Here is an 18,541-nt window from a genome sequence, read left to right on the forward strand (position 1 = left end):
GAAAAATTACCTCTTTAAAGTACCAGATCAAGAACATTACCTTTTAGAAAAGATTCTACACTTGATACTTTTGATCAAGTTTAGAGAGAAAAAAAGTGTTTACAGAATAAAAAAGAAAAAGAATAAGAAATAAAAATTATTGTAAAACAAATACATTCCTCGCTCCGCTCAGAATATAAAATTTGAATGCATTTCAATAGTGCATTAAAAAAAAATTAAGTCAAATGCGTTCCCCCATAAAAGAAAAGAAAAGAAATTCATTTCTCAGAATTTTTGGAAATCTATAGTACGTTTCAATAAAACGCTATTTATTGAATAGATATGTAGTCAAACCTCCTATAGAACGAGGGAATGAATTATTATTAATGGTATGAACGTCGGTGAAAACTTAAATTTTTAATTTAAAACCTAAGTATTGTACCTTTTTCTGCGGTGTATGATGATTTAGTGCTATATAGATGACTGTTATTTCTTTATATTTTTTTCCCCTAAGAAAATGCACGAGGCACGAGTCATCAATCTATTAGCCATAAGTATACTTATACCGACAGATAATGTGGTTGGAGTTCATAATGGTGTATAGTTGCATACACAATTCCTAGGATAGGTATAGACACTATTACCTACAACAGCTGTATACCGTTTATTGAGCTAATTATATTGACATTACTTCGGTCTGCCGAACACTAGAGAAATACGCACCGATCCGAGATTTATTTCGTTTGAATCTTAAGAACACGTGACTTACCTATAACAACGAGATTTATTGTCATTATTGTTGTTTTTATAAAAGTAAAATAATATAATATTGCAATTTTCAACACACGCACGTAATTTGAGTGGCGCCGGTGTTTAACATTCTGCACAGACGATTGGCTACAGAATCGCTGCAATGTCAACCGACATCCGACTACATATAAAAAATATTATCATACGCAACACACGTGCGTTTAAATCGAACGCAGCTATACATTTTTTAATTGCATTAGAAATTTCTAAAAGTAATAATGCATATAGGCAGGACGTAGAAACAATTTTCTAATAATATTTTTCTGGAAACTCTTTCTATATTTTCCTATTTTTATTATGGTTTTGGTTAAATTTAGTATTAAAAAAAAATAAACTTTTAAAAATAATATATTACATTTTATTATGTTTAATAGTACGAACGCCATATATTTGCAATAGCATGTCACAAAAGAGATCCATGGAGAGTTTTACATTTCATGAAAACGTACGATTTATTTTAAAATGCCAGAATAACATAATGTATGATGCATATTATAGTTAAAAATCATATTTACGTTATTATTCTATCGAAATGTTCAAAAGTCAGACTAACTCGTTGTGTAATTAAATATTTAACAAAACATGTGTATTATTTTCATCCACTATATAGTGACTAATGACATAATTATATTATTTAATTATACAACCTATCAATATCGTTTCAATTATTATTATTTTTTTTTTAAATATGGAATAAATGTATTGTTTACTGAATCAACGCATTTTATACTTAATATTTACCAATAAAATTATATTTTATAATATTTATCAAGTGCATATTGAGTACAAATTTCGGATTTAAAATTCTTGTATTTCTTATAATCACATTATTCATCGTTAAATAATAATATTATGATAGATTTAATGAAGTTATATTATGAATATTATAGCACGTATAAACATATTTTTGACCGTTATTTCCTGATTGCAACGGTGTCAGCTTAATCGAGGGTTTGGTGAAGCGTGAGAGGGTTATACTGAAGATCTTATAGACTTCGGTTTATATTGGGAAGTTGATGACTGTATAATATGCTCTACTGTTAAAATGTTATTATAAGTATCACACACTGACGCTGGTTGCTCTCTGAAAAGATAAGCATTATGTGTTAAATGAGAGCGGCCTATTTTAGTTTGAGTAATTGTACGTACCAACCCATCCTAAATTTACATCGTATTCACACATTTTCTAGCTCAAATCTGACCATAATTTTTATTTACCATTTAGTTATTATATTCAGCTCCTGAATATTATACACCTGTAAAACGCAGGAAGCCGATTTATCGCGTTTCTCTTAATGAACTGTCCAGATAACGATAATTTTATGCTACTGTAACATAAAAATATTTAATCTTCTAGACATTCTGAGATAATACAAAACAACACACATAGAATACAGAACTTATACTTATTAGGAGATTAGGCGCTCGACCTTCAGACCAAGATATTATTGTTGGCTTGTTTTAGGACATCGGTATAAAATCATTAAGACATTACAACAGTGTGCATGGCCAAGGGCTCGTAATTATATTGTTCAATTCTTCTGGATTTGGTTTGTTTTGGTTGTACACATAGTGATGGAGACGTGTAGCATGCGATGGTTCTACAGACAATATAGTGTGTACACATAAACAATAGACATATACAATATATACATGACTGTAGGTATAGCCTGTAGATGTAGGAAGTTTATTGTAAGGTATACAGCAAGTTGGCGAGTGTAACTAGATGTTAACAAGATTGACGATGGTCTGAAATTGAAATTGTATTTTAGTTTTATCCTGACAACTGACAAGCTATTCAGTAGCGAATTAGATATAACATAATATGTTAGCAGTGGTTCAAAATTTCAAAACCAGCCAAATATCGATTTATTTTTCAAGGCCCAATTCCATAAGATACATCTATTTTACAACAAATTACATATATAGATGAATTTAAGTTTGGCCGCATTTGGGAGGATGGTTAGAACAATTACTTAATAAAAATTTTGAAGAATAAAATATATATAGCTGTAAAAATGAACTTTACAAAAAAAAATATATATTTACATATATAATATATGAAAATGATTGAACATAAATAATTATTTTTATCAAATCAAGTAGGCACTGGAAAATATATTTCGTCGTTTTAATTTATGTTGTGGTATTAATAATTCACATTTGTTAAATCTCTATAACTTTTTAATATCATTACGAGTCATAGGAATGTATACTGATTCGTTTTCAGTTTTAAGAAGTTAAACAATAACGGATTTAAAAAAATATCAATATTTTACAATAGGCTAACAATAGGCACTTCAATAGCCAATAGGTATAGTATCTACAAAACGCAGATAAAAATAAATTAGTGACAATTTAGGCGTTTAATGTAATATCAAATTAATATTCATTAGTGTTATATAGGTAGTACATTATATTGACATAAATGAATAATTTTTATTTTGACGATAATCTGAAAACTGGTCCCTTTTTATGAATTATTATTTAAACTAAAACTACTGGTAAGTGGTAAAGGCACTTAAATGAAAATACACTCTAATAGTTATTGCCAATTGCCATCTACGCTATTATAATTGTACATAAATTGTACGCAGTAACAAAGTCTTATAAGGAAACGACCATCAAAATATTCTGCTGTGTTGTGGCGGAAACAGACAATTAATATTAGTTCTTTGTATGGTTACAAATTTAGAAGACTTACTAATATATAAACAAATCACTGAATTATTCATTAATCGAAATTACTTGACTAAATAAAACAAGAGCCTGCAAACAAATGTTATTAAATTAATTTGTTATAGCTGTTAAGATTATTTTGATAAATTAATTTCACTTTATATTTTTGTAAACATAGGTACCAACTTGTTTGTTTGCTTGTTTGTATAACTAGGTACAATGTCAATTTCAAAAACGATATGATAAAACATTTAAATTCAATTACTCACTAAACCAACATTTAAATGTAATCCAAACAAATATAGGTGTACAAATTGAATACTGTGTCTATCCACTTCTCGAGAAATGCATAGAGACGTTTAATTATTTTATGAATTTTAATTAATTTTCAACTGTAATAAGAAATACGATTTGTAACTGTAAAGACGAAAATGCTGTTTTTGCACATTTTCTAAACGTCCATTATAATATGTGCTCTCGAATTACAAGTAGACCATTAATCTCCGTCGTGAAGGGACAAAGTGATCTAAAATGCAGTTGAGTACGACATTTGAGTTTTCGCTACAGTAGCAGTATTCATCAAAAGCTGTCAGGTCAGATAAGTTAACTCAAGGGTTGGTAACCCACGGGCCGTATGTAGCAAGAGAATAAAATTCATAATTTGTATAAAAATCATGAACTAATATTCGTATGGATTGAGAACTGCGGGTTAAAACGTTGTTTATTTGTAGATACTTTGTTAAATTAATAAACTTAAATATACATTTTTGTCTAAAATAAAAAATGGTATAATATTCAAATAATGGACCGTGAAAAATGTATACATATTTTTTGACCATATACATAAAAAAAAGTTTTCGACCACTGGGCTAACGCATCCACTACGACCGGTCCCGTCGTCAAAACAAACAACGAAAACAGCAATGGCGGTTGCAGGGTGCTGTGTACTTAACCGTTGATTTAGGACCAAACTTTAATTTTTGTACAAATATTTACCAAGTAACAGTTTTCTACGTTTTAACCTTCGCTCCTCATAAGTTCATATTCCATGAACTATATTGGAAATATTAAAATGATATAATAACTCATGTTCTATACAATTATCGTTTTAGTTTTTTAATCACAAATTAATTTATAACAACTATATTTATCTACTTTACGTAAGTATAAAACTTGAGGAGAACTGAAATATTCAAACACGACTTTTTAATTAACACTTGAACACAAATAAATTGTCCCTATTATTCGTTTGATAACAGATTAGATTTTAAAACTATAATCCCCATAAATTGGTTTAAGTATCAAATTTATGTAGGTACATCTGTTTTAAGCTAAGCTTTTACATTATATTTTATTATTAAACTTCAATAGCGTTTGTAACTTTTTAATTTGTTCACAAAGTTCACGTAAATTAAGCTTAGAAAATAATCTTTACAGTGTAATTAAACATTTTCTTATACAAAACCTCGTTTAAGCTTGGTAAAAACTAGATGAAGTGTTAGAATTTAAACAGGTTGTACCTATAATTATGATAAAATATTAAATTGGGTACGCAATGATGCAATCATTAATATTTTGTCTGAAATAAGCATTAGAGTTTTAAAAAATTATTTAAAATAAAAATATATGCTATATATATTATAATATAAAATATATTATATGATAATATAGATGTCATATTATGGTTAAAACTATTATCGTTGATAATAGATCAGTATATATTATATTATTTCAGTGTGTTTTGGTGTTTAGATTGAAAACTAGTAGGTATGTCACATTTAGAAAAAAATATTGTAAAATAAATTTAGGTATACTTGATAGCCACTAAAATAATAATGTTCAATTATTATGTAAATATAAAAACTCCTTATTGATCTATGTCGTGTATTTAATTTGGAATATCCATCAGTGAATATCATAGAAAAAATGACCAGGTAGGTAATATTATGTATACACATTAAATGTATCTACCAATACATATCTACACTTACATAGAGAGTCATATATTTGAAAAAAGAATTCTAACTGTTGTCATCTGATCTACGGTAGTTTATTACATAAAATATAATTTCAAATCCATGAAAAGATAAAAAATAAACTCTAGATTCTTCGAATCGTTTACGCGAGATTTTTATTTATCCATTAAATTATTATATATTATACCTATCTGTAACGGCTGTAACCAATGTATAATAATATATTATATTCTTTAAAAACATTATATAATATTTATATAAATGATATAGGCTCACACAATAATATGATGTGGTTCAGCGGTTGCAGAAAAAATGAAAACAATGACCTTGGTATAGGAAGACCAATCGTAATTGTTCAACAAATCTTCTATTCGGTATAAACGGTGCCATCAATAATGTAATTAATCGCATAGGTACTGCAATACCAATATTATGTATTAAAATATGTACGTTACAATAGAATTTTAAATTATATAAGTATATGACAATATCTACTAATACAATAATACAATAGTGATGGGTAATAACATTTATTCTATTTTTCTTTATCTAGAAATAACATTTCTCATCAATATTTTGTAACATTGTTATTTTAATACTTACCTATTTGAACATTCGATGGTTTCTTATATAGAGTGGTTCTTTTAATAGTAAATACTCATAAAGTGATATACCCAGCTTATGAAACCATTATTTTTACATAACTTAGTCATTTAAATAAGCATTATTGAAAATATGTTTACCTATTTTATACCATTTTTTTTTATGATTATGACTATATTTTGGTGAATTATATATTTTTTCCTTAGAAGATATAAAAGTTTAATGTGCTCTGTGAATGATGTAATAGAAGATAGATTTTTTGATGAACTCAAAACAGAAATTTCGATTTAATTTTGTATAAACATTAAAATAAAAATATCTTTTTATATTTATCAATTAATATTCAACTGTCAATTTAATAGTATAGGTACTTACTCCAAGAAACCTACCACTGGTTAAAGGACACCCAACACTTTCTCCTCATCAAGCAACTAGGAGATAATATCAAGCATAATATAGGTGCACTTTTTTGATCTTCTTCACGCTGTTTTTTCGTCTCTTTTTGCGGAGCGAATAATATCTGTGATGGTCGATTTGTCTGCGTTCGGCAGATAGCTTACACGCGATAACGTAGAAAATATCCTTTGGAGTGCAGGTGCAACAGGCGTGATCGTGTTCGATGATTGTTCGCGGCATTGAATCTTCTAATGATAATTATTACGATACCAAGTGTGTTGACGACGAATCGTGTCCGGGCGGTCTTACGGAAAACGAGCACGTCACGAATTTACAATAAATGTATCCGGGCGACGACCATCGGACCATATAATACGCGAACACAATATTTTGCGTACGTGCTGCTAAAGGTATAATAATAATTTACAATGTATTCTCATTAAAATGTTACAGGTGTATGGCGGCGGACTCAGTCATTTCGCTCCCACGACGACGACGAATCAAACAAACCGATTGCAATCCGGCCGATGGTCAATAATGAGAATAACAACAATAATAATATGATAGTATTATGATGATTATAATATTATTGTCCGCTCCGGCACGCATTTGGGACTTGCCATGTTCGGGGCAGTCGCTGTAAAGTATGATATAATTACCATAGCGTGGACCGTGTTCTACTATTACTATTATACATAGTCTTCTATAAATTTTGTATAAGTCTATGACTATATTATAATAGACAAGCAACGAATTTATGGAAAACAACATACAGGGCGTTTTTTGTTTATTCTTTTACTCATTATGTATGGTGATGCGGGGCAGTAGAACGCTAGGATAATATTATGTAGATATATTATAGATTATTGCACTTAAAATTTAGTTGTCTATAGACATGCTACATCATTGTATTTTTTCGTCGGGATAGCCCACATTGCTGATAGATGCTGTTTCGAGGCTCGTAATACAGTCATTATATACACTGTGGTTGTCTAGTCGTAGTATAAGGTCTATGATTACAATTTATAACGAATGTGTTTCGTCTAGCATCACATTGTAGTATTATACTACTGAAGTAGAGCAGAATTGTACAAAATGTATCACGCACGTAGCTCATTATTGTTGCTCGTCAGAAACGCTAATAAATATATATTAATATCGTGGAAATAAAATATAAATGGTGACCGAAAATTTCTTTACGATGCAGGCCACGAATAATTGACTTCCGAACTTTAGAGTGGTTCCATCGGCCGCTATAGAATTTCTAGAAACCAATAGAAAAACGTTTTCGAAGAGTTTAAAATTCGGATAGTGGTGCACGACGATTTCGCTAGAAAACGTGAGGTGGGGGTGTAAAAATAAATTTTACCATGTCCCGTATATTTTGTGGCTAATTTTGAGTTTTGCATCCGACATGAAAGCTGCAGTATATTAGTATATTATATCGCTTTATATTTTTTATTTACATTTAGATTATCTTGGGGAACTGTGCTCAATTGGTTAAAATCTGCAAAACGATTAAAACAAAATTTAAAATTTATTTATTATAGTTATTTACGTACAGAGTGGTACAATTATGTCTTAAACAACATTGGGTGGGTTGAATATTCTCATGAATATAGTACTATTATAGTATTAATGATCCGGAGATGCACTTAAGTTAAGGGATTTGGACGAGATGTTGAAAACCCTTTCTTTCCACCTCTCCTTATCATAGGATTATAGGAGTGACACTCCAGTTAAAATGTTATGTTTGACTACAAATGGATATACCGAAACTGACGCAGTTCTTCGCTTTTCATAATGTACATTATTGATCTTATATTTTAAGTCGTAAATATAGTTTTGTATATTATATATATATATATATATATATGAAATAGTATCGCTATTTAAACAAAAGCCAAACCATTGCCATTGTTTGCAGACGAGTGCGACTCTTGGAAATTACAAATGATTTTTTCTTTGCGTTGATCCAAAGGCAAACTATAATCTCATCATATTATATTACAATATAATACTTACGCTGAGACAATTTATTAATGTTTGATGAACAAATAAATCATACTATGACAATATAATATTGTTTGAAACATTTGAACCCACGAAAACGGTTTACATAACTCGTAATAAATAATGTATATTAATTACCCACGGTTCATTATGGTTTTCGAACTTTAGATCGTTTTACCATTTCCAGAGACGATTCGAAAAACTCTAATTTTTTACATCATATATAATATAATATAAATATGGTGTACATTTTACTGTGGTAACGTCGTAAAAATTAATTTTACTGGACATCCACGACGTCCCATAAAATTATATTATTTTATCATTAAATCACAGTATAATATAATATTTTTCCATATGTTGCACAAAAAAATATTTATATTTTGGTTTTGGTTAACCCCCTTTTTTAAAATAACATTTTAAATTATACTTACTATATTACCACATAATTATATGTTGACAATATTGATGATTTATCTATTAGTAAGAAAGATAGGATATATCAAGTTAGAAATATATAATATTGTGTGAAATTTCGTAATAGTGGTAAACGGGAATGACGGTTTCGCGGAATTTTTGAAATACTTATTTAAACCTCTGATTTGGAAATTATTCACGAATAAATACTTTCCTTGTTTATAATATGCAGATCGTCAGCAAATTTATATACTAGCTATTACCAGATAAATTATGTTCTATATTATATTATATCCAGTTATGAAAAATGTGGCCTCTAAATATAATATACATTAAATATGTATGATATGCGTCATAATAGCTAATAAACAATAACTCTATGTAATAGACAAAGGCGCGATTCAGACACAATTTTTTTTATAAAATATTGGTTATGGCCTTATGGGTAACGAGCCATTGCCGGAAATTTTAATGATATACCGGATGATTATTTTATCATTGAACACTCCTTATTTCAAAAAGTATCAATGTTTTTGAAAATATTTTTTTACAGAGTTTCATGTTGTTAAAAAAACATCATTTTTATTAAAAAATTATGTTTTTTAATATTTTTTATCCTTATAATTTTTTAAGTTTTTACTTTTTTGAAAGACAACATAGAGTTTTAATATCATATTCCAAAGCAGAATATTTTTCTAATTATTTTGATACGTAAAAATCGAATTTTGGACGAGTAGTTTATGAGTTATAAGTATTTAAAGTTTAGACAAGCGGAGTAGTGGACAAACATTTTGCGGGGTAACCCCGTACCACTCCACTCCGCCAATCAAAACTTTAAATACTTATAACTCATAAACTACTCGTCCAAAATTCGATTTTTACGTATCAAAATAATTAGAAAAATATTCTGCTTTGGAATATGATATTAAAACTCTATGTTGTCATTCAAAAAAGTAAAAAAACTTAAAAAATGATAAGGATAAAAAATATTTAAAAATATAATTTTTTAATGAAAATGTTGGGTTTTTAACAACTTGAATCTATGTAAAAAAATATTTTGAAAAAAGTAAATACTTTTTTAAATAATGAGTGTTCAATGATAAAAGAATCACCCTGTATATTATAATATTATTTTATGCGCATATCTGTATACAGAAAATCCCACACGTCGGTAAATAATGGAAAAAATTCAATGATCTGCCATTTTTTACAATTGGTATACCTATTGTTGTTTTGGTAAATACTAAGTTTATGGTTATAGTGTGTGTCTAGTCATTCAAATCTTGGGCACAATAAACTATACATACCATGCAGGATTGGGAAGCTAATTAAATATCTACTTATTCCAAATAATTTATCGACGACATATGTAAATTCAGTTTCTCTATTTTTATGCGGACATTTTTTTTAAGGCAATATAAAATGTAATATGCGATAATAATAAAATAACCATATTAGAATAACAAATATATTTACCACATGATTTGCATGTGGCTCTGTCAATATGTTATTCGCGAATTTATTTGGTATGTTTTACATATAATACGTCAACGTTTTATCTCATTGTTTTTACGAATGTTATTCAATAATAATATTATCGTATAGATATAATATGGTAACAATTGAAGTATGTTCTTGTGCTATATGCCACTGGGTTAAAATAAACCTGTTAACACGACTGTTCAAGTATACCATGGGCAAATCCAGCCAAAAATAACGGGGGGGGGGCAGTAATATTTCATAGACGTAAATATCGGGGCTGTTTCCAAAAATTAATAATTAATATGCACAATAAATTTTATATGGATATGAATTTTTTTTTAGTGGTCGGGGAGGGGGATCACCCCGATCACCACCCCTTGATCCGCCACTGAAGTATACCACATTATGTTGATGTTCATAACAGTACAGCACGTCAACAAAAAAAAAAAAAAAAATGTTTGAAAATATTCTACGTTTTTATGACTTAACTAGGTATTCGAATAAATTTTAATGCATCATAAATACAGACCACCATCATTCAATTAAAAATACATTATAATTCACGAAATCTTTGAAAGTTCTCTATCGAACATGACGTAGGTATAAGCTTAGATTTAATTTTTAATTTATTAAATCTTGAAAATGTCTTCTTAGAAATTTTTCAAAATTTAGGTTCCTGAAATTGGATACACTAACATCACATTTTATGTATTCCGGCCCATATGCCCATAAACGAAATTAATTATCTATTATTACCCACAGGTTTTGAAACATATAAAATGTAATTTAGATAGAAAATATCTATACTGTGAACCACTGCGAGTACTCGCATTAATTATGTCGTATAATCGTACAACTGATCTTGTATCCTATCGGTCGCATATCTTTAAGTACCAGTGGGTAGATAGTCCATATTTTATTTATTTATTTATACCTAACCTAATCCATAACCACCTAACAACACAGTTAGGTAATTAGGTAGGTAGGTACATCATATTTTATGGCATACATACGAAATATTTGTTAATATTTTATTATTTTTAATTGCTATTGAATGAAAATAGCAATAACGATTTTGGTATGGTACCTAAATATATTTATATTTATTATAATATAAAATCAATAATAATAATTCAATTATAATGATTTGTTGTAAAATTGTTCAACTAGGTATTACGCTCAAACTGTAAATGGTAGTATGAAATTAATATTTTTATTGGCTATAATATGGGTGTTGACCAGTTGCCCCCCACGGCTGTTATCCGGATTTTTAAAATATATCAGTTGCCCTCGACCAAATGTACCACTTGCCCTCAACAAAATGTACCAGTTGCCCTCACATGTTAATATATACACGATTACAATATATAGCCTGTAAAATAGGGAAGGTAAATATACAAATAATAAATATAATTATTTATAAAAATAATGTAAAATAGTATAAAACGATAGAAATAAAAAATTCATAATAAATAATATACCTAGTTATAATGATAAGAGTCATATTAAAATATGTGATAATTTGTATAAAATTATAGAAAATATTCATATGCTTATAATAATTACCAACAAAATAATATGAAAAAGTCAATGAAATAATAATATTATAATTATGTGGCATAATTTGTCAAAAAAAAAAAAAAAATTAGATATAATAATTATGTAAATCGGCTTGGGGGGAATTGGTATAAAAAAAGGTACTTTTGGGGGCAACTGGTACATGCCCTATAATATAAGTATATAGCAATATAGCTGATGTAGTTGGCCACCTCAAACTTGTGTCTCTGCAGGATCTCTACGTACTTATTGTTAACTGGCGTCTACATAATGTATAAATCATGTACTGGGATCGCATATTTTTGAGTTATGATCCGCACTTTGGTTGTAAGTTGTTGTTGTTTTTTGTACAGTCGGGTTATTGTGAGTTTTCATTAGGTGGCAAATGAGGGTATAGAAGGGATCAGTCACACCGGCTGGCACTTTTGAGCAGAATTGTTTAAAATATAATTTTTTTTTGTAAGAAAAGATTGCCGAGAGGCTATTAAAAATAAACAGCTATTACGTCAGCTGTACCTACTAATGACGATTAAAACTTAAAACGATTGTCCTCTAATAATTTTAAGCTAATACGATATAATAGTCACATATGGATATGTATGATATAGAAATGTGTCTGTCATTATTGGTATCACCTAAGGTATATATATATTCATGTGATCTCATACGCGATTGTACCGGTAGACGAAACTCACCTCATTGTATTTAATGTTTTTTACATTGACGGAAATACGACATGATAATATTATGATAATAAAATAAATCATTGTAATAATAAAGTGCGCAATACTAAAATTATATACATTATTATATATTATACTGTAATGCAACTGCAGCAGCGTTCGTGCGTTCGTGATCGGACAAAGACGGTAAGATAGGCTTTAGGCACCATAGCCTAAACCACGTCTATGCATCACCTAAAATAGATTTATTTATTTTTTATCGTCGTCATTTTGACGTGTGTTTGACGTTTGCCGAATACGCTAACGAATGCCAAATACAGCTAGTGAAAAATCGCGATTAACACGTTTGCTCGATTGATATGACAATATTATTATACGCATCGTCGTTGTATAATATATTATTATGTTATAAAAAGGCTCGAGCCCTCGCGAAATAATGATAATAACTGCACGTCTATACCTATATGCATATTATCATATTGTGTATACCATAATAATATCAATACATTCGAACGTTGCAGAGGTATATACTTATATAAAGTATGTATATGTACGACTTACATTAAAACCATTAAGTATATAATATATACACACATATATGCTATATTATAGCCTATAGGTACGTGTATATAATAATATATATAAGTACCTACTGGAGAAACGCCGATCGCATATAGACAATCCGCTAATAGGCCGCTGCTGTACATAATTACTGTCCTTCACCCTGAGATGACTTGCCGTTCCGACACGATAAAAATCAATCAATCGATGCGGCGGCGTCGGACTATAGGTTACACACATCGTCGCCGCCGTCGTGCTCGCAAACATCGTTGAAATCTCTCGTGTCGGTCATCGCGCGCGGCTTCCCGTTTTTCCTAATACGATCGGCCGGTAAATCATTTATATATTATATTACATTATAATAATAATATACATCATTATGTGCGAGTTTATACAAACCTATTACGTACTTGTATTAGTTGTATATACGGCGCGAGTCCATTTATTATCAAACGAGCAGCGTATAATATGAATAATATATTATGAATCATCTGTCCGTCGTCGGACAATAATAAAAATAGTAATAATTATACGAATAAATAATGTGTTGCGTGCGTGCGTGTATACATATTACGATATTTTTATCATACATTTATGCTTAATGTGTATGGTAATATGACGATATAGGTATATTGTCCACAGCAGTTCCCGAACACTGTCGCTTCGTCATATTATATTATATAGGTACACATCATAGGTACCCAAAGGTCCTTCGATTTTTTCGCGCGGTACATTATTAGTAATATTAATATTATCACGATGCATATTCGGAAACGTCACGAATTGGAGAAAAGATAAAAACAGAAAATTAATCAACATCTACCGTTTTGTACCCAACAACCCACCCATATGATTAATTTGTTGACGTTTGTATTTTATTTCCCAACTCCCGGCAATATAATTGTATTATATATTCATTGGTATACCGAACTACGTATGTGCGATGTCGTACGTCCTTATAGGGTGAACATTTATTAATCATTTACTGATCAACCTTTTAATTTATTTAATACCTTAACACTCATTTTTTCAATAAGTGCAACATTTGTTCAATGCTGAAATCATTGTAAATGATTCGATTGTTATTGCTATGTAGCTCTAGTATTTTCTACACTTATTATTTCTATTACACTATTAGGTTATTTGAAAACGAAACCAAAATATAGGCTTTTGATTTGTATACATATTTCTAAACGCTATGAGCAATATTTTTACGGTGATGTGACAATGATTAGGGCCAACCCGTCAACCCCATTAAAAAATAATTGAGATGCACAGCTACTCTTTTATCATCTAAACAATATTGTCCTCGGAAAAAAAAATTTATTCAATATTCGATATTTATAGGTATATAAATGTTTTAATGGTTGTAAGTAGTATTCAATATGACCGACCAGCTTGCACCTACAAGGAAATTCCAAATATTCTAATAAGTTAAACTGTTTTTAAAACTTTAAATTTTTAACCTGTTAAAAATAACCCCATATTGGCTCTTTGTTATATTTCATATAAATTGTATTATTGTTGCACATTTCTCTGAAAACTCGTTGAATTCATTTTCTTGAGTTCAGTTTCAATAGAAAAACTCCAGTTTTGATGTATGAAAAATAGCTTATAAATGAAAAAAAAAACCATGGATATTTCAATTCTGTGACAAGCCGTTGACTTATATGTATCCATCCCTTAATTCGTGCGCTAATAACACTTTAAACAAACATTTACTATGCATCTACTTTTTAGTAGTAAATGGTTTACGCAAAGATGTTCTATACTCAGTACACACTATTATTAAGAATTTTGTAGAATATTAATATAATATAGTAATAATAATAATATTCCATTTAAACGGTTGAAATTGCATTGTTGCGCACCACTTCAAATTGACGAACTCCGTATAATGTCTATGCCGAGAAACAACAATTCGAACAATAACTATAGTCACTATTCCTATAAAATATGTATTTAATTCGTCAATTCAATGTTAGTCGAGCCTGTTTTAATAAGATATTATAACGTAGGTACCTATCAATCATTAATAACTACTCGTATAAATACTAATTATATAATCAATGCTATCATTTGTATTAATGTATACCTAGACAGTATAGATAGTTAACTCGATGTTACATTAGATTGCTGGCCGGAAATATATGTTTGTGTTGCAGTATGGTAGGTATAAAATAAAGCGTTCAGAATAGAATTTAATTTAATTCGATGACATGGAATTTAATTCAATAAAATAATGTACATATATAGTTGGTATTCAAATGATTATGAAAAACAGGTAAATGCTATAAATTCTTTCAAAACTTAACTTGTTTGATACTTCGATGTTAAATGTTAGAGTTTTTTTAGTTATAATATTTTTTACAGATAAAATGACTAGGTATTTAGGTACTATTTGGAGGTACAGTGGATTTTGCTTAATGTGGGCACGTTGGCATCAGCCCTAATTGAAACTAACTAATATACATCAATATTATTTACGAGAACATGAATATAACCGAGTTGAATACGCTTTATTTACGTAAAATATTCGAATGAACATTTATTTTCCAGAAAACGATATTGGTCGATATTATTATATTATTAAAAAAAAAACCTGTCACCTGTGTGTAGGATAGTCCGTGGTCGAGTTATTACCTTTCTTCTGCTCCTAGCGGGAATTAGAGTAAGATGTGTGTATCTCACGGTCGGAATGTGTAAGTTATGATGGTATTCATTTGAGAGGTTTCTTTTATTTTTATGAAGGATAATTTATAATGAGCGAGGATGTACGAGTGCGGCCGTGCGTCCGATTCGTATTCTCGTTCAGACGACTTGTTTCACAAAAGATTATTTTTTTAAATTTTTATTTTCTGTCAAATGATTCCCCCGGGATATTATATTAATGGCCTTATACCTTCACTTATGTGTGTATATAAAATGCAACGTGTGTGATGATTGTGAAAAATTACTCGACCAGTTTTGATGACCATTTCAAAGGTCGTTTATTATAAGCAAAACATTAATCAATTTTCGTGAGTCAAAATGAAATTTATATGTAAGTATTCTGTACCAACCCTTAGGGGTTAGTACATATGCTTAAAACACCATCAGAGTCTCTAGGAATTTATACTTTTTTTGAAATTAGTCCAGTAGTTTCTGAGATTAGCTCGTTCAAACATACAAACGCATCAGCTTTATAACATTAATACTCACCTAAAGGTTGTATTTGTACCTATATTTAAAAGGTATAAATATTGACTACCTATTATATTTGTATTTAATCGTTATTGAGAATATCGTTGACAAAACTTAAAAATATTTTCGAATAATTTAAAAATAATAAATCTATGGTTTCTGGTTTCAATCGTCTACACATATAGGTATATACTGGTATATACTATAATCACTGTCTTAAATAATTAAATCTGATAGTGGTTATCATATATACACTCATAATATACTCTATATATGACTGATATCAAGAAAATAGTGGGTATAGTTTATTTTTAATTAATATAAATATATAATATATATTATAGATAAGTAGGTAATATATATAAGTGATTTATAAAACAATTTCATTCAAATTGATAAGTTATGGGCCATGATATGGGTGAGTACTTCAAAATAACTTTTGTTTTATTTATTTTCAAGTATGACAAAAATTAACTGAAATAGCTTGTGTTAACGTTGAAAAAGAATCTCTGTATACTGCACAGTTTGAATAGTATGAATGTGTGTGATCTAAACGGCAAACGAACAGTGAACGGCTGTTTACTTTTCATTCCCGACCAAATATAATAATATTAAACACTCCAAGTAATAATAATGATAAATAATATGTTATGAGAATATGACGTGTTTACCCGTTGAAAAGCAGTTATCCTACCAATACAATGATACGCCCTTCCAGTTTTATAGCTCCAGACAACGCGAAACTATTTCATTTTCACATTAAGTTTACGATCGTTTGCGAGAAATCCCAGTACAACTACCTCATAATAATGATAGTAATAATAATATCTTCTGTTGTATATATATTATGCAAAAAACATATCGTTGTTGCACGAGCGTGGGCACCGGATAGTAAAAATCTCTGCGGGACCGATCGATATGACCATTATGCTATATAGGTAATAGTAATTGTTCTTTGACATTTGTCGGACGGCGAAATTATGTTCACCGGACCCGAGGGTCAGTCGGAACGAATTACATATTTTATTTACAATAATATATAACAGTTTTAAGTACAATATATATAATTTTTACGCATAATATACGGTTGTCTGTTGTGAATTGTGATGCTGGCAGCTGGCGTGGGATTTTTATACTGTTGGCGATGATGACTCGCGATGAAGTACAAAACATAAACAACTTTAATCCAACTTTATGACCACACTGCGAAATTGTAAGACAACGTTTTTAAACGTATAAGACGAAATAGTTGATAAAACTCGAAACGTGATTGCTGTATTTGTAGGTACCTACTATGTAATTTTCGCAAATCGAATCAATTGTTTTTGATATTATATTATTCTACATAATTTTATAGAGCGGTTCACCATTCAAACAAGAATGCTCAACCCTGTTTTAAACTCTTTCAATGCAAATAGTTATATTATGATTTTCGGATTTTTGTTAACTATTTTTATAAATTGTACAATTTGACGTATAATGTTTACTCAACTACAAAATAAATGTAATAATATGCCGTAAAAATATCTGCTTTAAAATTTAAAGGCCTTATATTGTTTATTCTGAACTTAATATTTTAATAATATATTGATTCATTCTATTATTTAGAATAGCAGAAAAAACGGATTTTTTCGAATATTGAATGTAAAAGTTAGAGCGTTGTGTGCTTGTAAGATGGGGACTATTGGACAATATAACATGTGGATATATCGTGAAGTTATTACGTCTCGGTCACTGGAAATTTTTGTTTTATCGATTTTATTCCTCGACATCTCACAATCCCTCGTAATGTATCTAGGTAACGTTCTATATTGTTAAGGATTTGTAGGTTTTTGGAAAGATTTTGATGGTGTTAAATCGATTCTTATATACGAAAGAAAATGACGATATTTAATCGGTTATTTAAAAAATACTCTAAACTAATAAAATATAATATTATGGGGTGCGTTTGATATCTCGAAGATATAATCGATTATTTAAAAAAAATAATTAACGATCATTATTTTAATTTATTTTATTGTAATATTACGACTGCCACGGCGGACAAAATCGTGCCATAACGCATCGTGTCGTTACGTTGATAAGCTCGTTTATACGAATAATAAGATGGATGTATTATGGATGTTATTGTAATATTATTTTGTTTGCGATGATCCAAAGAATAGACTCCCACGTCAGTTGTGTGCGTGTGTGTAATTGACA

General features: G+C 29.3%; 1 long non-coding RNA gene across 1 annotated transcript; it reads right to left on the reverse strand.

Annotated features, from left to right (window-relative positions):
• Positions 1–1,685: 1,685 nt before the first annotated feature.
• LOC149057727 (uncharacterized) lies at positions 1,686–2,616 on the reverse strand. Its single transcript, XR_016190806.1, has 3 exons — positions 2,190–2,616; positions 1,939–2,117; positions 1,686–1,873 (listed from the first exon to the last, which is right to left on the reverse strand). It is a non-coding gene; the product is annotated as an uncharacterized LOC149057727 (long non-coding RNA).
• Between the last annotated feature and the right edge of the window lie 15,925 nt (positions 2,617–18,541).

This window comes from Diuraphis noxia, unplaced genomic scaffold (genome assembly GCF_037042655.1).
Source record: "Diuraphis noxia isolate RWA-SAM2 unplaced genomic scaffold, SU_Dnox_SAM2 contig0003, whole genome shotgun sequence".
NCBI classification, from domain to species: Eukaryota; Metazoa; Arthropoda; class Insecta; order Hemiptera; family Aphididae; genus Diuraphis; species Diuraphis noxia.